General features: G+C 38.5%; 1 long non-coding RNA gene across 3 annotated transcripts in view; it reads right to left on the reverse strand.

Moving 5' to 3' along the window:
• Positions 1–9,205: 9,205 nt before the first annotated feature.
• Positions 9,206–22,191, reverse strand: part of LOC104693745 — a 109,422-nt gene continuing 96,436 nt past the window's right edge. For 2 of the 3 annotated variants that reach the window (XR_752608.3, XR_002047341.2), the window contains 2 exons: positions 19,325–19,537; positions 9,206–14,681 (listed from right to left, as the gene is read on the reverse strand). This is a non-coding gene — a long non-coding RNA (uncharacterized LOC104693745). The remainder of the gene's footprint in view (positions 14,682–19,324; positions 19,538–22,191) is intronic. The other variant, XR_005602409.1, reaches the window with a different exon arrangement.

Raw genomic sequence — 22,191 nt, forward strand, 5'->3', positions numbered from 1 at the left:
AATTTCATTAAAAGCAAGTGGCCAACATGTATCCAGTCAGTTTTCTACATCACAGGATGCTAGAAAACTCCAGAAAGGATGCTGCAGTGTCAGGCCTCCCCCATCCCTCAGCAGCTGAAATGTAAAGCTCCACTGAGGAGGTGAAGAGTAAGAGCTGTACCTGATCGTAATAAGAATGAGAGTGAGTCCAGACATGAACAAGTGCTGACACATTTAGTGTGAAGAAAATATACTATTACGAAAGAAGTGTCATATATGGTTTCAGAAAGCAAACAAGCAAACAAAACTAACAGCACAGGATATGAATTTGTTATTGCATTCACAGCATTATTGTATGACTTCCTAAACTAATTTGTTGTTACATGATGAAGAGAGAGGGGAAAACTTCCTGTCTCCAGCATGTCACCTTTCATTAAAATTGTGTTTGTCTGAGATTTTGTTATTTGCAGTTGCTCATCTGTTAAATTAGAAGTTTTAATTCTTCACAGTTTGTCACCTTTTTAATTCTGGTCTGTTGACACATACTTCTCTGCAATGCAGAAAGACTTGAAAATGAAATTTAAAAGAAAATTAGGTGAGAAGAGGATAACGAAGTGAAGCATTGGTTCTTTGTTTTTTCTCACTAAATGTGAGATGGGTCTGGGAGTCTCAGATGGACGGATAACAGCGGAAGTTACCACCATGAGATTGCACACGTTTCTGCATTTCTGATTTAGGAAACCCCACTGTCATATTTTTGGAAAGCAGAGAGTATGGTGGGCTTGGCTTAATTATGCTGAGAAATAGGTCATTCGTTTAAATCTCCATTTCTCTAAAGGAATGGAGTGACTCTGAACCACACATAGACAGGCACCGTCAGTGCTGTTTGCCTCTTGAGGGTACAGCATGGCCCTGAGCACAAGCTGAAGGGAATTGTGCCTCAGCTGCTTTTCTGCCTGCTGAGCATTCCCTGGAGTGGGTGTCAGCCAGCTGGTAGGAAAGCCCATCTGCTCTAGAGAGTCTGGTGTTTCCTTACCACCCTTCAGCAGCACTGAGCTTGGGCTGGACTTACAGTTTAATTCAGGAGTGCTTGATGAACTCTTCTTGTTTTCTGTGAAGGAAATAATCTCATCTCTCTGAAAGTGCAAACACCTGCAGCTGCTGGAGCCAACATACTCCCCTAATGTGTTTGGTCCAGTGGAAAATTCAAAAGATTCAGATTTCACCCTCTCCCTGGAGTGCAGCAATACTTGAGTCATTCAAATACGGTAAGGGAGGGGGAGCTTTTGCAACACCAAACCCTGAAACTGAAGCTGAGGCTCCCATCCAGTGTGTAGCACTCATCAAAGGGCACCATCTAAGCAGTGCTAAAATAAACTTTTTCAAGGTTATAGTCAGGCTTCCCCAAACAGAGGAATTGATTACCTCTTGACTGACATTTTGGTTGTTGCTTTTGTTTTCAGCTCCAGAGGAAATCAATGCAGACGTATCTGAATGATAAAAAGTCCTCCATTCAAAATACTATGTACCTGCTGAAAATCACACCAGACCAGAAGAGCCCCCCACCATCTTTACCCTTGACATGTGCTATCTGGCTGCCTTGTAGCATCTCATATTCTTTAAACTTCAGCGGCCTTGATGGCAAAATTCATCAGAACACTAATTCTTGATAAGATGGACTCATTTCTGAAAGTCAGTCTAAAGCTGCTTCCTGGCATCTTTCCATTAAGGCCAGAGAAAGAAAAATAATCCCGATCAGAACTGGGTTTCAGCTAGCTAGATAACCACATGCATAGATGTGTGAAGTAATTACTGAAAATGTAAATTTGGGCATAATCAGAAGTCCTATCTCACTGTAGACACAGCACTGTGTGTACAGGGCAAGAATGGGGGACCATGACTAAGCACATAACTGGGAAGAAGAGGGGGAATAGAGAAAAAACCACTTTTTTTTAAAGAAAGAGTTTTTGTAAGAAGCTGAATCATACAGTAAGGAAATGTATACATGCAAGCTTAGGGCTCTATAGCCCTGCATACTCCTATAGCACCTCATCCTTTATCCATGGTGTAGCTATACAGGATGGGAAATACTCACAGTAGCCAAATTCTCCAAAGGTGAGAATAATGAGAGAAAAACAGAGAGATAAAGACCCTGCTTAAACTCAGGAATTTGACCAGTTTACACAGGTGATGTTTTTTTCTGCCCAGAGGACAACTTGATCTGCCTAAATTTCCACTGGGGTTCTTGAACCAATTCGACTAAACTGACCAACTTTAGATGACACAAAACTGTGTGTGGCTCAGGTCTGTTCAGTTCTTTGTCCTTTAAGTGGCCAGAACTCTCACTGGTTCTCCAGGAATTTTCCTTGAAGGAGATACTGAGGCACTCTGAAATGAACTTGATGAAAAAGCTGTGTGTAGAATACGGCATCATGGAGTAGAGTATTGTGTCTTTTAAAGTATTTATGTCCATTTTTTTTCCCTCAGATTTGAATGGCTGGTTTTGATACGGCATTAAATTGAGTAAGCCTTAGGAATGGGTGTACAAAAGCTATTTTCCTACACATAACTAATATGATATTAATATATTAATACATCCAGTTCTATGATGAAATTAATTGTAAAACTATTTCTGATTGAGTAGTTGCTATACTTTTTCTGTCATAATGAAGGATCAGATTACATCCCCAACTTCCACGCTTCTGACAAATACAGAAAGGGTCATGCTTGGCATCTGCATTACCAGTTACTTACTTACCTGCACTCAAAATGCCCATGAGGTTTTCAAAATGTATAAAATGGATTACATTGAACAGCCAGATGTTTTCTACTCACATTAAAAAGAAAATTTATAGCAACGAGAAACCAGCAATTTTCTCTCCACAAATTTAAGGTTAGAAAATATGGGAAAATGTAAACCTTGTGCTGGATTTATTTTTCTAGATGTATTTTTCTAGATTAACTGCAAATTATTGCTTTTTACTACACTTTAAAAGCTGATACGCAGTTGTTTGAAGGAAGCAATGTAGTGATTAAAATGTGTAAAAAAAATAAGGAGGACATTACTGGTTTTGATATACATAACTGGTTTGCTGTACAAACAAGATTCAACTATCAGTCAGTATCTTGTAATCAAGGGAAAGTGGTAGTCGCATTTCTATATGGTGTCCTGAATCCCTTCTTTACTCTCACAGTAAACTAGTAGAGTGGCAACACACCCTTTGGTGATAAATGTCATCATCTTGATGTTTTCCTTAGTGTTCGAGTGAAATCAGAGTTTTGATATGTGTAGGTTCTTAAATGGGAAGAATGTATAAAATATTTGAATTTTATTATGACTGTAGTTATGCCACAATACAAATAAGATTAAAAGAGAATCTTCTCCTATGATTCTTGTATTTATTTACTTATTTAGATTAAAAATAATAAATTATGCTTATCCAGGACCTTAGGCACCGTAACACATCATTAATATTACAATAAAATCTCAGCAGTATTAAACTAATCACTCAGTTCGACAGACTCCTACACGGACTCCTTCTCATTCTTTCCTTGTGGGAAGAAAACCCACAACACAGCCCCAAAAGTTATCTAAATCAAACAAATTTTTGAACTCAAACAAATTTGTTTGAACTCAAACAAATTAGAGGTAATTCAAAGTGTGTGAAGGAAGCAATTCTAGAAACCTGAACTTTTGTAAAAATGACTTGGTACAGATTCCCTTCTTCTTTATGGTGAGGAATAGGAAATTCTGGGATCCCAGCTGTTCACTGTTTAATACTTTCTGGTGACATGTCCTTTTTCAGGACAGTTTGCTAAGCTGGCTGGTCCAATGATCACTTTTTGATTTTCTGAAAAGGTAGGGAAATGCAGCCACAATCAACAGAATTTCATACACAAGTAAGTCAAATCCTTGAAAGACTTGTTAATGAGAGAAGAAAATGAAAGAACATTTGAATTTACTTTAGCGACCTATATATACAGGGACTTTTCCTCTTTTTTAACAAAAGTATCTAGTATGGAAGCTCAGTCTGTATTTTGTTGATTGTTTCAACTAATAAGCTGTATAGGGGGAGGCACAGATAGCCTTGCACCTGTTGATGCATCATAAATATCTCCCTGAATGGCATATATTGTTTTCATATGAATCCATTATTTTAGCTGAAATTCCATCACTGGTGGCTGTATCAGAAAATTACACCATAAGGATATGCAACTAGTCTAATTGTTTTCTTAATTTGATACCGTAATGAAGACTCTGCTAAAATAAGGATAGCATTTGTGTACTGCTTTGCACAACCAAACCACTCTAATTATGACAGGACTTGTTGCATATGTTGAATTTCACAGGAGAGGTTTTCTTCCACACTTAAACCCATTTTTCAGTTAATTATCTGAGTCAGATTACAAGAACGAGGAAATCTGTAAAAGCTATGACAGAACCATGATTAGATTTCAGTTGTGTTTCCTTAAGCTTGCTGTCAGACTGCAGTGCCCTGTGGGAACAACTTAAAGAGCTGCACACATGAAGAAGACCGGGCAGAATGTTGTCTGCAGACAAGGATGTTATAGAATGCCAGAATATTCTGAGTTGGAAGGGACCCACAAAGATCATGGAGTCCAACTCTTAAGTGAATGGCCCATTCCAGGATCCAGCCCACAACCTTGGCATTATTAACATATTCATTATTGTCTCAAATCCCACAAAACCTCCTATCTTTTCTGAGTATCTTTTTGGACGTTTTCATGTCACGAGGACAGAAGGATAAGTTTTTAGTATCAGCCATACGAAACAGGAAAGGCCAAAATCCAGGAGGAAACAAAGCTCTTTCTTTTGAACTTGTCTGGACACATCCATTCCCTTTTGACCCACATATGGAGGAAACAGAGCAAGGGAACCACAGGGTGGTGCTAATAGTTCATTCCTGATACTTGCAGTATTTGATTCCTTTGGAGGCTGTCTTCCCAGCATTGGCTAAGTCAAAGCTATTTTGTTAATCATAACATCACTAATTTCCTTCCCTGCTGATAGCTGCATGGTGGTTCTGCTGCTGTCACTCCACAGTAATGAAGTGTCATTGCAGGTGGTACAAAATGTGGCAAAGTTAAACAGTTGGGAACAAACAGCCTTCTCAGTTACAGCAGCTCGATGGCATGGATTAATTTGAGGGGAGATTCCTACATATTCTCGAGAATGTTCACCTTTGCTCTTATGCAAAGGGTGTTGCATAAACGGTCTGTGAATTCTCACTGCTTGGGCTTTCTGTGGAGAGTAGGACAGAATTAGTTCCATGCTTGGCCTATCCTTTCTTGCTAACATGATCTTTTCTAGCCACTGAAACCCTCTTCAAAGCAGGGCAAAGCAACCCAGTCTGCTAAGGCAGCCTGGGCCAGCTGCACCCTGAGAACAGGTGAGAGAACACACTTAGCACCCCACCTCTTCCCTAGCTCATGCAAGTGAAGGGAAAATAGGAGGAGCTGTAGCCTAAGTCACAGCTACTTCCCAAATTATCTCCGTGCATGCCACAGCCCATATCTGTGTTGAGTCCAACAGCTCCCTTCAGTGATTGGAGGGTAAATTTCACTTAACAGATGAATTCAAGACAAGCTGGAAAACTGGAGTCCAGAAAGCAAGAAAGGGAAGAAGAAGAAAAAAAATAATGGAGAAAAAGGGAAAAAACCCCTGATGTGTCATGACATTGAAACTCAACAATTATAATCCTAATGTTAATTCTCTCATCTCAAGTGATTCCCCAAGATATTTAATTTCAAAACGAGTCGCTCATATGGCAGGGAATGTTTTAGGGGAGAAATTCACTACACTCCTATGTTAGTCATTACATCCCAGAATTATTTCAAGTGAATTTCAAGTGCTTGTTCATCATGGCAGCTGTAGGAATAATATTCCAGGGGACCCCATTTCCTCAAAAGTATTTCTCAGCAGCTTCTGAGCAGAGACAAGGCATTTCTAATGGTGTTGCAGAAGCCTCCTGGGCAGTTTTACGGAGCCATTGCACTCAATCTGTGGTCAGAAAAATATTGCTCTCTTGTAAAGCAAATAAAACCAGGAAAAAGCTTATAGTAAGACAATATATCTTTTTCCCCTCAGTCTTCTATGCAGATCAATACAAACAGTTCAATTTGATTGAATGTAATTCTTTGCCCAGATCAGATCAAAACCATAAAAAATAATGCACTGAGGTAGGCACCCAGTCTTGCTTTAAACATAAAACTTTTCTCCCTTGTAAGGCATTAATTAATCAGGCAATCTGGTTGGTATATAGGAACCATCATTTACATTCCCATTTGCAAAATGTGTGAGAGCTTGTTACATAAATTCATATGAGATAACTTTTTTGAAGTTTCATTTTGATGGCAGCAGAGCTTGATAGTTCACTTTCTATATGCTTATGTCAGAAATTACAGCCTCTTAAGAAATACGTTCTGCACAGGAGCTGAGTCTCCATTATTGTAGAAGCACTACTGCATGTTCCACACAACCCAGTAAATACAGAACCTTGTCTTTAAAATACTGGTAAAAAGAGAAACAAAAATAGACATAGGCCTACTTGAAAAGTGCCCTACTTCCTCAGAAAAGGTTCCATTAAAAATCTTAGTTAAAAGCTTCTATTAAAAGCTTTTAGGAACAAATGTGCCTTGTGTGGCCCCCTGAAGCCTGATGAAGCACCCACCAGAGTGATTTGCAGCTCAGGGAGGCACAAGCACCACAGTGGATGTTAATTGCCATCATGGCAAAGTCTCTGTCTCCTTTTTTTTTTCCTATGGTTAACATTTTATGGGCAATGAACCACAGGAAATAACTGCTACTGATTATAATGAAAATGCTGAAATCTCCTAAATTATGGCATCAGGCTGGAGCAGCACTGATGTAATTACTATGTTAATGATCAAGTAATATTTAAGTACTCCTGTGTGATTTTCTAGTATTTTTTAGTACTCATCTCTAATGTCCTGTGGAGGGTTTAAGAGCTGTTGCCATTCCCCTGCTGGGTTCCCATGCAGAGACTCTGATAGCTGTGCTAGGCCTGCTTAGGTCTCACAGCAGGGCCCAGGACTCCTTCTGCTGCTCTGCTCTTCGTGTGGAGAAGTTGCCCATAATCACCTCTAAGAGCCCCTTCGATCCTGCAGTAGGGGTCTAAAGAGGCACCAGCACTGTGATTAGGTTAGGATTTTTATAGGAGACTGAAAGTCTCTTACCATTCCCTTCTCTGAGTCCTTTCGTACCGAAGGCAGAACTAGGAGACAAAAGGCGAGGAATCAGAAAAGCCACTTTGGCAAAGGAAACATGGAATGCACGCACCTATAATTCTGAATTTTCACTATGTTACAGGCTATGTTTGACACATCTCTTGCAAACTAACATCTGGTAGTTTTTGAAGTACAGTATTCACGTCTCCAGATACTTTTGGGAGGAAGAAAATAGAATGCAACTGTGGTTCTAGTCTGACAGCTGGCTCTCAAGCACACCTGCCATGGAGCTGCCTTGACACCAACTGCACTTTCCCCAACAACCTTGAGCAGAAGGCTAATAATTATTTACTGGGAAAGCAAGTGTTATAATGATATTACTAAATATCATATGTTCTGGGTTTTTTTTAACCTGCTTCTTGTTTCATATTTAAAGAAGCCTTCTCCAGGCCTAGAGATACAGTTATAGGTTTGGAAATCCTATAATTCTACAATTAGATCACAAGTTAAGGAAGTTTACTTTTAAACTGATGCTATAAAGTCTTTAGACCTGGTAGATTGATTTTTTTTTTTTCCTTTTGGTGCTGGTGACCAGTGATGGATCCAGAATCTCTGTGCTAAGGCCACTAAGGCCTTTGGGACACAATGAAGGTTAGAGCCTCCTGCACTGGTCACCACTTTTATATTAGCTCCCCTGCACAGAAAAGGACCTGCATTCCTGTGGTGCTATTATTTGACTGGAAAAATTAAGCCTGAAATTTTCACATGTGATATTTAATCCTTTGTGTGTTTGCATTATGACTATTCTACTTGGGGAAACTAAGTCCAAAATGTCATGTGTGTGTAGCTGAGCATTGTGCCTGTCATGTGCAGGTGGGGCTTGCTGCAGCTGTGGTGGTCCAGGTAAAGTAAAGAATGAGAGCTGTGACACATCACTGCTTTTCTCTTTAGAAGGAGCAACCCACAGCCCCACTAATGAACTCTGATACTTGTCAGAGCCTGATGCCCAGATTCTGGTGGAGCAATACAAACACAGGACAAAATGCAATCCTGCTACAGTAGGGAAAAACAAAAGGATGCAAAAATGGAGGATTGAGCAAAGTGAATCAAGGAGACAGTTTGTGAAAGAGGCAACAATCTCAGAGCTTTTGCAGTTTAGTCATTACTTACACAAAGCTGACAGCATGACAAGAGCTCTTAAAGAACAAGCCAATAGCCTGTCCCTGGGCTGAGTAGTCCAGGGAGGTTTATGGCTAATTAACTCCATCTGAAAGTACTCAAGCCACCCTGCAGCTTTTCTGCATTCCTTCCTTGTCTGCAACTTTTCTGTTTGTATTTGGAGCAACCCAAGTATGTACTGACCTTGGAGGCACACAGCTACACAACCTGAGCCCTGAACAAGGAGGACAGAGATCTCCCCAGGAGAAATAAGGAAAAGAAAGCAGAGGAGAAAACAAAGTGACAGGATTACTGTGTGAATCAGAAAGAACAGTAACACTAACACCAAGTGGGAAATGGAAGGAAGGAAGGAAGGAAGGAAGAAATTCGGAAGGAATTCGGAAGGAAGGAATTCGGAAGGAATTCGGAAGGAAGGAAGGAATTCAGAAGGAAGGAATTCGGAAGGAAGGAAGGAAGGAAGGAAGGAAGGAATTCGGAATTCGGAAGGAATTCGGAAGGAATTTGGAAGGAATTCGGAAGGAAGGAAGGAAGGAAGGAAGGAAGGAATTCGGAAGGAAGGAAGGAAGGAATTCGGAAGGAAGGAAGGAATTCGGAAGAAGGAAGGAAGGAAGGAAGGAAGGAAGGAAGGAAGGAAGGAAGGAAGGAAGGAATTCGGAAGAAGGAAGGAAGGAAGGAAGGAAGGAAGGAAGGAAGGAAGGAAGGAAGGAAGGAAGGAAGGAAGGAAGGAATTTGGAAGGAAGGAAGGAATTCGGAAGGAATTCGGAAAGAATTCGGAAGGAAGGAAGGAATTCGGAAGGAATTCGGAAGGAAGGAAGGAAGGAAGGAAGGAAGGAAGGAAGGAAGGAAGGAAGGAAGGAAGGAAGGAAGGAAGGAAGGAAGGGAGGGTGAGCCCATTTGACCATGAGTACCCTGAGTGGGTGTGGAGGGGTTGGAGAGTGGGTCTGCAGGAGGGGACATCAAAGCAGGAAAATTCCTCTTCCTGAAGATATAAAAGATGCCAAGGTCAGGACCCGCTCCCACCACACCAGCTCCAGTACAGCAGGAGTCCTGCACACCCCTGCACAAGCCACAGCCATGGCAGGAGCACGGAGCTTCCCTGGGGCTGGCTGCTCCAGCACTGGAATTTTCCAGCCCCAGGCAAGGACTGGCTGGAGCCTTCATGGCACAGCATGGCACAGTTCATGTCTTACATGTGTGGAAGACTGAAAACCTGTACTTCAATAGTTCAGCAAGGACAGTTATTATGTGTCTAAGCCATAGGGCAGAGAATTTTTTCAGAGGCTGGGAACTGTCAGACTCCTACTGTCTCTGCTCAGGTTCAGCAGATGAGCACCTCTATCGCATCACCCTTTCTTTGCAGGATAAAGTTGCTGGAAAAGTACCTGGCTCTTATCATCCATATGCCTGTTCAGGGCTCTGCCTCCTTTTATCCAAATATCTTATCTGTCTTTGACCAACCAGAATTTTAGTAGACTTTTGACATGCTACATTACTCACCAAAGATACCTTTTCTGTTCTTTTCATACTTGCCAGGCGTACAGAGCTTGGCAGGGACTCCTGAGGAGAGATACGCATTGCTTATCTGTCATCCATAAACTGCTGGAAATAAATGATGGAGGAACAAATATCTCTAAAAAAACCCAGGTGACTAAAACAACAGCAAACAATCAAGATAATTTCATTATTTTCTTACAGGCAAGTATGTGTAGTTTGAGGACAAACATTTGAAGATGTTAAATGGCAAGCAGAATTAGTTTTGTGGCAGATAAATTCTTTATTTCTCTAATTACAGAGAACTGACTGGCAGACTTCTTTTAGATAGATACTATATGCTTTCCCCATAAATGCCAATTCAGCAAAGGGATTCTTAATTGTAAATGTGTATCACTAATTTTGATCTTCAGTCAGTAATCTCAGCCTGACCACAGACATACACATTCTGCACACACAGAAGTTCTTGCACCTTCTTGTTCTGTTTTACAGGAGACAGTTCAATCCTGTACATTAAGCAGATTTTGTAAGAAATTGTAAGTATTGAAAGGAAACCTATTGTAAGTAATAATCTGAAACCAGAATTTTGCTTTTTAACAACTCTACAGGAGGTCCATAAGCATATTTCAAACTATATTTTAGTAACTGATGCTTAAATACTTCTAAAGCAGCACTGTAATTAGATGTGTCTCTTTGAAACTTTCAGTTAAATAATTGCACACTAATGTAAAGAAAAACAGCTTTTCACTAAACGATTTTGCTTTCATTGGCTGAGATTAATACACTTAATAAGCAGTTGTTATTAAACTAAACATTCAATAATGAGTCATTATAGCTATATTAAATTCTTAGGGCCAAGTGCTGCAGCTTGTACTCCTGGAAGTGGGCAAAGTTCCCATTGCCTGAATGGGAACTTTAATTGTATACGAATTGTAGGACTTGTCTCAAAACTATCTTAAAAAACTAATACAGAAAAATAACACTGTGATGAATCGGAGTTTGAAAACAGACATTTCAGTTCCTACCTATTGCTTCTGCTTTAAGTCACACACTTGCATTACATCTGCATGTATTTCTTGCACCATTCATCATTTTACAACAGCTAAAAAGGAGGTGCCTAGTTCTAACTTAACGACATTTCAATTTAACAAAACTACTCTAAAAGTCATCATAGGAACTAAGATATTTCTGGAGATCTTGCTCACTTTTTGTCTCTTGAATATGATCTAGTTTTTGAGTAGTTTTTGAATAACATTCAGATCTAAAAAAGGACTTTAAAATCACTTTTGAATCAATAAAAATTCTGTTAAAACCAATAAAATTATGAACTCAGCTGACTTCAAAGAGAGACTTTTGTAAAATTTGTCATCTTAGACGCCACAGGATACCTTTCTAAGGCATGTATTTTTCTTCATTTTAAAGAAGAAAAAATTAGCATCTTGCCTTTTTTGGGGGAACTAAAAATCTTCAAAATTGATGGTGATCAGGTGAAATACCTGAATTTTCAACAGGAAGTTAAATGGTCTTATGGATAAATATTTTCATTCAAAGTGAACATTAGCAAATATTCTTTCATGTTGTTGAAAATGCATTGGTTTTTAGTAATGGCAAACCTTTTAAATATGAAGGTGTCCAAACCTGCTGCAAACACTTCTACTGAAGTCTAACTATGGCATTTTAAAAGACCTGAGAAAGTTATAATGATAGAACAAATATATAGCAGCACTTGGCATTCCAGTTAGCAAAGATCTGAACCAATGGACTTCACTGGCCAGATGTGATATCTTTTTATTTAGTGGTTCAAGTTGCATTTTTTGTCCATGAAATATGAGTGTTAACTCTGCAAAATATTTTTATTAGATCGGTACTGGATATAGGAATTTTAGGTTTTGTTCTTGTGTATCATTTCTGAGCCATCAAGACATCTTCTCCATCACTTTTTAGCAAGAATTAACTTTCCATTTTTAAAGCACAAATATTGTACTTTCTGCTAAAGTGACAAGAATATGCATAGATTTATTATCCTTGTGAGACATGAAGCTAATGATTTGAATTTGAAAACAGTATTCTGTTCCTTTTAAACTTTAATACTTGTAGTTAAGAACAATTTAGTATAGCAATAGTCCTTGAAATGTTCAAATGCTTTTGAGACTTGATCCCTGAATTACCACTTTAAAAAAGGAATTACTCCTTTTTTTCTTCAAATAATGTTGTTTGGGAGTTCAGGCCGCACAATCCACAAATGCCTCGGTGTGGATCCCAAGTGGAGTTTGTGCTTGTTATTTAAATGAGTTGGTTTTCAGCTTGTTAAGTAGAGTGGCATTTGAGCGCTCTCAGCCTAGAGCTCTACAAGGTGAATGACTTGCACAAGGACTCCATGGCGCTCCTTTTCAATTTACCTTCAAACTCCCTCAAGCCTTAAAAAAATCAGTTTCACTATAACAAGAGTTTAGCCTTTAACATGCAAAGCTCACAAGCCCTTAGTCTTCAAAAGGCCAATTTAACAGGAACAAGAAGAAAACCCACAACACAAACTTGTTTTGTTAAGTCTGCAGGTGAACTGCATAGTTAGTGGAAATTCTTGATTCTCCCCAAGCCCGACATTGGAAGTTTGAACCTAAAAGAAGGAAAGGTTAGAAGTTGTTTAGCATTAGTGGATGTACTGATATACAAGTTGAGTCTTACCCAATATCATATAGGTTTAAAGCTGTTTCAATGAATGACTAATTAAAATCACAGAAATATAATTAACAGAGTACACCATTGATTCACCAAGGGCAGTAGTGGTAAGACATGCCACTGCCTTTCTTTGGTGAGAAGAACTGGTCTGTGGGTTTAGGGGAAATGATAGACCTGATTTCTCTATGTCCTACTAATGAAACTAATCCATCTCATGAGATTGTGTGGTTTAAGCTGAAGAACATCACAAGGATAGTAAGGAAGGTAAGATTCTGGCTAATGGGAAGCTAATGGTAAGTCATAAACAGTAGGAATAATGAGGTTGCACAGGAATTATTAATGAAAAGGTTGACCTGGCATTAGATATCAGTCAATATTTTCATCAATTATGTGACAGAAAATGAGAACATGCTATTGAAATTCCTTGTGATGTGAAGCTGGAAATCTTCATTGATATGGGAAGTAAACTTTAGGAGAAAGAATGCACTTAGGAGATCCTGTATGATGAGAAGCTTTTTCATCCATCCTAGAGAAAGTTTAGCAAAACGATCGTCTCATTCAGGATTGCTCAGTTTGGTGTTGTATTTGCATTGAAACAAGGTTCCAGAATCATAAACACCTACAAGGGCTTTGGCTCTAGTATTTTGGAGCAGTAGCTTATTTTAAAAAGCAGTGCTTGTGATGATCTCTGTGGCTCTGTAAGCACATGATACCACTGTAAGAATCAGCACACCCTTGCTGGGAACCAGGTATACACAGCAGAGCCTCCTTCAATAAGAACAGAGAGCCAGCCCTCTGCTCTCATTTTTAGGATACAGGCCTAATTACCTTCACATCCAGCTGATTGCATTCCTGTAGGAAATCTCAGCTGGAAATCTGAAACCTCTTGGATTTCTCTCATAGCTGCACCGACAGGCAAAATAATATAGGCTGTGCAGTAATTAATTAATGAAAATAATAATAAATTGTTATTATACCATCACATGAGAAAATCATTACAGGTTGTGTAACTAACTTGATGGACATCAACCATCCTGCTCTGTCACCTGCAGCTGTGAATACTGAATGTGATCCATGCAAAGCCACAGAGACAAATGCCTGCAGAAATACTAGGGTGGAATTGCAAGCTCACCCTCAAGAATTATTATGTTTTGGTGTGTTGTCAGTCAGAGCTTAAGGCCAGAGTTCATTAAAGTATTATCAGACTGCTGCAAGAAAATAACAGAAAAGCACAGCTACTTGAACTTTCCCAAATGCTTAAACCAATGCTTTGAATATTTTCTGCGTTGTTCCTGACAAGTTTTAAGTTACAACATCAGTCATGTCTAATATGTTGAAAGGTTGGTAAAGGAACTAATAAAAGCTTGCTATTGATCAGGCATGTGCCTTGTAATAAGAATCAGCAATAACTTGAGTAGCAATGATAGTTTCTGAGAGAATTGCCACACATAATGCCAGTGATTTTGAGTATTTTCTGCTCCCTGTGGGAAGATGGACATATATTACTGGAATGTGCTGTATAATGATTCACAAGAAAGGCAGTTCATAATCCCAAATCAATTCTTATCTGTCTTTTTAAGATCAACACTACATGTGATTAAACTTCAGAGTAGATACAAGCATATGCTACTCTCACTCTAAAAAAATATTTCAAAAGCTCTTTAATAATATTTGTTCATGTTTTTATTATTTTCCCTTCATATTCCCCTTAATATTTATTCTTTCCTCTATATGTTTAACATATGTGTTATTAAGTCAATGAAATTTAAGAGTAGCTTCTGAAAGAGAAATGGGTGCACCTTACTTTACTGAGCAGCTGGTTATAGATATACCAACTTACAGGTTAAAGTCTGCTCTCACAGTGGGATAAATCTGGAGTAAACTGGCTTAAATTGGTAATATTAATACCTTTTTACACAGAGATAATGAAGCAGGACTTGGATTCAATAATTTGTGATAGCAAATGAAATGGGGAGGGCGATGTACACTTGGTCAGCAGCGCACAAGTGACAGGTACTTGAACTAAATGCAGCTCACAGCTACCACTCATTCCCAAAGAAACCTCCATCCCACATTGTATATTCTGTTTCTCTCATAAGAGTCTTCTCTTGAAGAGATTTAGCTTTCCGTGTGGTCCTGTAAGCCTGCAAATGATGAAGAAATAAAACAAAAATAGATGAGTTGTGAACTTTACTATTGGATTGACTTGGCTTGCTGATAAAATGAAGCCATTGTATTAAATTAATGATCCAGCTACCATACAGCAGTAGCAATGTATTTTAGTTACAGTATTTTTGGTTGGCTGAATAAAATAGCTTATTTACTTGTAAATACTTAAATAGAAGCAAAAACATCCTAAGTGATTTATATAATGATCCTTCTTAAGAAAGGATGAGATATTAACATCTGAATCTATTCATGAAGAAAAATTAATACAAGTATAACAAGAATGGGTACATTTACCAGCCAGATGACAGAAGAAGGTTCTAATAAAATAAGCAATACTCATAATAATGTCAATTTTCTTATTCAGAAATATTTCTGAAATGAATGGTTTGAGGTGTTTTTCCTGTTAAGGATGCTTTTGTGGCTGATGCATAGACAAAATTCATTAACTTAACCTCCCATTGTGACATTGTTCCAACTGACATCGTATCCTTGACCCATTTATTCCCTCCTGTATTACATTCGCTTGTTTATTGTATGTTTGGCTCACCTACCTGTATGGTATTGCCCATGCCACATGATATTTTGTAAAGTAGCAATCATGTTTTGACAGCTCTGGTAAAATTGATATGTAGAATTATACATTGATACATATTTTTACATATATTTTTAAAAAGCCTTTAAATAAAAAGTTTAACTGAGAAATTCAGATATTTATTCACTAGACAATATTCTGACCTGCAAATGACAGTTCCTCCAGCATCTCACAAATAAAGAAATAAAGAAATACACTAGAGCGCTTAATTTTTATTGTTCTGCACAGTTGCAGTTTCCACCCTCTCCAAAACTTGTGAGTGACACGATGGGCACAGATTCCCATGATCTTCACTGAATGCAGCATAATTCTGTGTAAGCACAGCCCATGGGGAAGGAGCTGGTGAACTGCTCCAGTGAGTCCAGGGAGACCTGGAAAAGCATTTTCAAAGCTGTGTTTCCCCGTCCACAGGGGTTACAAACCTAAACCTGGGTTTGCTGTGGGGTTTGGGACCTTGCAACTGCCCCTGCAATATGGCTTGCATGCACTGACTTGCCTGTGTTTAGATTAGGGGACGCTTGGAAATTATTTTAGTTCTTTGACAAGCACCAGGAGATGGAGCTCCAGACTGCACAGCACAGTTTCTTGGTGCCAGAACAATGAAACCTGTTATTTCTGCATCGTTAAATGCTTCTTTCTTTTCAGCTCATCATTTATAGGATTTCTTTAGATCATCTCTCTACTTATGGGAATTAAATGCTCCTTCTTTGAAGCACTGTGTTAACCCCAGGGAGCAATTGCTAATGTTTTTCTTCATAGATCTAGAGCCTAAAGTTAAAGAAAAAAAAATCTGATTAGGGAGAAATCAGAACAGACATTAATTTAAAATAGGTTTTGGGGATTATTCTGGTAGTATACAGTAACTATAAATCTACGATGTTCACAGTTTTAAGACTATAGAGAAATGCTCAAAAAGTAAAATTCCTTGGAAAATACTATCAGATACATCCCTACTAACTCCCTTTAGAAATGGAAACCACAAAATTCTTTATGTAAAAGCACAGTAGTTAGAAAGGGGAGAAGGAAACAACATGAAAGTTCTCCATGATACAGTGTGTGTATTCCTTCACTGGCATTTCAAAAATGCCACATTTTGGGGGTTCTAATAATTTTAGGTCACATTTAATCACTTCTGTGAAGAAAAAAAAAAGTCATTGCTTTGTTCAAAGCAGTGAATTTTGGAGCTGTCTGAGAAATCATTACCTGCTATGGAAGTCTAACCAGAAAACTGTTCTCATATGTGACCTGAGAACAACATTCTAATAAATCCCTTAAAAAGTGAACCCTTCATGAAACAAAATTAGCTCAGCTCTGGTTTAGCCTCCCACCTCACGAGAAGCCTGATACAGCAATTAACCTTTTTTTTAACTGATATTTAAACTTAGAGCACATGCACATGCTTTGATCTCTAGTCAGATTTTTGATACCAATCAGGGGATTGTGTCCAACATCCCAGAGCTGCAGGTTTCTCAGAGCGTGTTGCTGTTAACATTTTCCCAGTAAAAGTTACATGTTGAGAATAAAACTTTAAAAATCTATAAAGAGGCTTAAGAACATAATTCATGCTGACTTTTACTTTTTGTGTATGTGTCAATATCTTTTCATTAAATCACAGTAATTTAAACTGATTTTTTCCCCCTCTGCGCTATGTAAGATGAGAATATAGAGTAAAAACCAGATCTTGTTTTTATGCTATTGCGCTTCAAAGCTGTGATATTATTTCTGGTAAAAATAGTCTACAAAAGACCTTTATGCTAGTTATAAATGCTTGACATAGGAAATATGTGAGAGACCAATTATGGGCTGATCAGAAATATCTCTTGACATTTTTAGAGTGCAATGTGAGAAGGGTTCACGTATTTACTTATGACTTTTTCAAATAGGGTTCTCCAACTCAATGGGAGTCACTGCACTTAGTGTTCCAAGGAAAGATAAGATTTTTATGACGGGGGGAGGGAAAAGAACATGTCTTCAGGCTGAAATGGTAATCAGTTTTTAGATCAATCACCCTTATGTAAGTTTTTCCACTGGTAGCAAGATATTAAGATATTTACTGCCAACATATATCACACTGAATGGATTGTATGAAGGAAGAAGGAAAAATGAGAATGTACTCAACATACAGAGTTTTCATTAAGAGTCTAAATAAGATAGCTGCTAAATAACTTACCTCAGACTGTCTTGCTAAAGATTAGAGAATGAAGTCCTGCTGTAAGCTTAATATTTCTTTTTCATATTTTTTAAATTGGACTTACCAATATACAATCAAAATTTCATTTTCCTAAAACCACTCTTCCATGTTTATACTCAAATACTTATGAATACAAAACAAGAGCATACAAAATATTATTTACCCAATTTGTGAAATTCATGGAATGAACTAGCCATTCTGGCTTCTAGAATTATGAAGAAGTTATATTGTCAAGGCCACAGGCTGCCCTCTCATCCTTGTTACCACAGCACACCCTGATGTGATCATAGCAGTGCATCCTGAGTGAATGTACAAACTGTACTTGAACTAACTGCCCAAGGCTGCAAAAAAAAGAGGAAAACTCACTCTAGATAGTTAATTCAGAGCCCTACCTGTGGTCTGACACCAGCAGAGGTACCACTTCTGTGTGCTGGTATTCTTGTTCTGCAGCTGGGTCCTTGTGGTTGTGAAGAACTCAGCTTCCTCTCCATACCAAATATAAAACCGGGCTCAAGAAATGCCCCCAAGGTCAGAAAAATGTTAGTTTAAATGTGGGCAGATTCCCAAACTTTGGTCTGTTGTGGGTAAGTGGTGCAAGAAAGAGAACTAGTTCCACTTCTGGCTATTAAGAAGTGGTCAGATAAATAAAAACTGCTATATTTACACTACTTCAGATATGTTACACAGTCATGAAGAGAGAAAGCCTCTTCTGGTCTGTTAAATTGTATATGCCCCATATGTGGGACAAATTTCTGTATCAAAATACAGTTACAATGCAAAATGATGAGAATTCCTGTTTCAGTATGATAACAGGATCACAGAGAGTGCACTTCTTACTTCTAGAAAAGAGGGTGAGTATATATAGAACATGCCTGGTAGCAGCTTCTATAATTAACATTGAAAAGTAGTTAGCATTGTAATTCCCTGTTTTCAATCACTTACAGCTTTATGAAACATCTCCCTTTTGTGCTGCAATTTTCATGCTGGATTTATGCCAATGTCAGCATTTTAAAGTAAGAAGAAAGATTCTTCTCTATTCCCAAGAGAAGACTGAAAATACACACTCACAGGAGTGACTGCTCTGTGCAGTTCTGTGCCCCAAAGTTCTGTGGTTTGAGTGTTGCAGTTTGCCAAGGACTGGACCTTGCCAAGGCCCACGACTTTGTCCCAGGGGACAGTGTAAGTGATTTGTTCATATGGAAAAGGAGTAGCATGTATTAAATGAGATAATACTCTGGGAATTGACATGGGTTTTTTCCCCCACATTCTCCACAGGAAGGTTTGTTGGCTAAGAAAGTTAGAAAAATTGATGTTCAAGCTCCCACCTTTCTCTTTCAACTAGCACTAACAGCTGCCTTACATATCAATAGTCTTAGTTGCTTATGTTTTAGTAGCAGAATACATCAACACTTGAAAAGAAACCAGGCAAAGTTTTCATATCTGTGCAATGCTCACATACATACTTAAGCATTGTCCCAATTTAGAGCAGAAAGAAGGAAAAGATTTTGTGTGATCACACTTTTCATAAATACCAGCAAAGTGTAGAAATTTTAATGTGTCTGCAGTCATAAATATGTCTGTTAAGCATGCAGTTTTTAAAGGTCAAGTAGGACTCTTAAATTTTCTTGTAATTACAATCTTTATTCTGCAAGGATAGTAATGTTTGCTTACTCTTAAACCATTTGTGAAATATGGCAAAATGAAAAAATTCCCTAGGTGTGTAAAGATACAGTTTAATCCATGGCAAAAGGAGAAATGTTTTGCCAAGCAAGCTGATAGAACCTGGGGTGCTCCTTTTATTAATTGATGCAAACCTTAAAAAGAAATTATCTTACCTATATACATATCCACTTTCTTGTGGAAGTGCACACAGAGAATCTCTGATGTTTCCTCTTTCCATGTTCAATCACATCTTTGCCTTTTAAACACTCAGCAAAAGCTAAGACCACAGTTTCATGGACAGTTTAAGTGATCTGCTACGGTCTTTCTCCTGTTCCTCTTCACCTCCAGCATCTCTGCCACCCAGGGAGATCCAGGAAATACTCTAGCTGAGAAAAGAAAATAAACACTTCTATATGGGCTACTCTCCCCAGTTTGATCTGCTGCTTTTAGGCCCTTGGCTCTGCTGATCCATAACTTATTGCTCTGAGCCCAGTTTCTCTCCAATGAATTTCCTTCAATTCATATCAGAAATGGAAGAGAGAAATGATGTAACTCCAAAACCATTATGTTCTCCCCTGTGGATTGCTACACGAACATGAAATTGGTACAATGTACATGAACATGTACCAACAAACCAGCAGTGTCCACAGATTCCCTGCTATGCCAGCAGCTGTACAAATAAAAGCACATACATAAAGGAGTCATAATCTTGGCTAACTATAAGATAAAGATAACTATACGCAGAAAAAGCATCTTTACTAGCAGTAACTTTAGTTTTGTTTTGGGCAGGGAACCTATGGATGTAGTGGCCACACTACAAAGGCAAATCCATCAGTACTTTGTGTTTAGGAATAGGGAAGCAAAACTTTGCTCACTCAAGGATGCTTAATATTTTAGGAGCTGGCTTCCATTTTCAAAAGTTTTAGGCAGTTCAGAGTCAAAAATTGGCAAGATGCATAAATACATGGTAATTTGGAAAAGGTGCTTTAGAAAGGCCCCCAATAGCTCAGGTATTGGCCCCAGTAGATGTGGATGAGTCAATCACTCTCGCCCAGCTCTGAGCACCTTGCACAGAGCTGCTTCCTGCATTGCAGCTGACCAGATGCCTTTGCAAATCTGACACAGATAATTTCTAGAGTTTTTACCTGGCACTCTAGTCTTAAATAAAGAGATAAGAAGCAGACCGTGCCTTTAGCTCCCTTCTTTCCCCCCCCCCCCACCCTTTTTTTCTAAAATTAAAAAAAAAAATCTTTAACCTAGTTTTTAATATAATTTTCTGCTGACCAGCTCTGCTGCTTAAGTTGTGTATTAAAGGTACCTGATTCCCTGTGCATCTGCCTGTACTTATGCATCTCCTAAACTATCCTGGAAGTTTAAACACTGGGCTGAGTCTGAGTCTTGCCATTGCAAGCCTGATATCTTGTATTTTACAACAACAAAAAATGCCTCAGAGTAAAATTTTCTTTAGATTTTGTCTCATTGACACTGAATTATGGTTTCTGATAGCTTTCTTCTTCTTTGCTCCACAGGTATCTCCTAAAAATCTTTCACAATTAGGATTGGTACATTCAGCTCAACCAAACTGGACAGGAGTCCATTTGAGCCCACAGTACAACTTTTGGATTAGATAAACCAATTTTCAAGTGAAGCAAAACCCAGTTCCTTGTCCTAATAAATGGTGTAAGTGGCCAAATCATCAGAGCTAAATAGTGGATCCAAAAGACCATGTTTGATAACCCATTGCCAGCCTCCAGGCAAAGAAAGACTTCTTTGGCAACATCAGAAAACTCTTGAAGTCAGAACAACAGAGATTCAGCAAGTGATACTTCCTGTAAATGATACAGCATATCCCTAATGATAGGAAATATGAATCTGTGGAATTAAATGACAGTGCTCAGGCAGATGACATGTCTGCTCTTTCAGATTGGTTTTAGCCAGAGGTTAAGCCAAAGGCTAAACTCGTCCCTACTGAGCAAGAGGCCACGTGTAGGAGGCTCACAGCTGAAGTGCCTAATTACTATGGTTAGATCAGGTTGAGCACTGGGCTTGGTGTGTGTTGTCTTTCTCTGCCACCTCTGAGACAGTGCTAGTATCAAGTTATCTCTTTTAAAATCCTTTTATGGTTATTGATCAACATTTGTCCAAGAACCTTTCAGGGAGCACTCAAGAGGTTACATAAATAATTGGCAAAAAACCAGAAAAAGGAACCTGGTGTGGGTGAGCAACAAGCATTCAGTGGTCTAAACCCTGACTCGAGTATTCAATTTGGATAATAATCCATTACAGCACTGAAAGTAGTGGTGATTGGAATAGGGGGCTTCTGAAATGACCAAGGGTCGAACCCATAACTCTGTTTTCACACATCTTCAACTCAATTTAAGGGTGTTAGGTAATATACACAAACTTGTAAACCTTTCTGTTTCTGGAGACAATGGTGGTGTTATTGTTTGATGTACCACTAAGTAATTGCCTGATGGTTCTGCCTAAGTAGAAAATTTGACCTTTTTCTATTTTTTTTTTTGCTACTATCAGTAAATTATGCCCAGCTGAACTCTAAAAGCTTCAAGCTTTTATTTTTCTCTAATGAATAAGCTATTTACTTCATTAGAATGATAGTAGGCTTACAGAAGTAGAGTTTTCACATGGCAGTAAAATGGCATGTGAGTGGTTATTATGGCATTTCAATATATCCTTCTTATATTCAGCAATTTATTATTATTCCTTCAATTATATGCTCAAGATAGAAGGTTAAATATTGTCAGGTTGTCATCACCTCTATACATAACAGTATATATAAATTGGAGAGACCCTTATAATAGTGATATTTGCTTCCAAATAGTGCTAATGGTTTGCTGCTGATATGGCCATTGTGCTGGATGAGTTGTTTCCAAGACCCAACTCATGCTTCCAAAACTGCTCTGGTACTCAGTGACATATTTTAGGTACCTCAGTGGAGAGGATCAGACTCTGATGAGGAAAAATTGCAGCTTTGAGGCTTCCCAAGACCTCATAGAGTTTTACCTTTCTGATCAGATTCAAT

The sequence above is a fragment of the Corvus cornix genome, chromosome 7 (assembly GCF_000738735.6).
Source record: "Corvus cornix cornix isolate S_Up_H32 chromosome 7, ASM73873v5, whole genome shotgun sequence".
Classification (NCBI taxonomy): domain Eukaryota; kingdom Metazoa; phylum Chordata; class Aves; order Passeriformes; family Corvidae; genus Corvus; species Corvus cornix.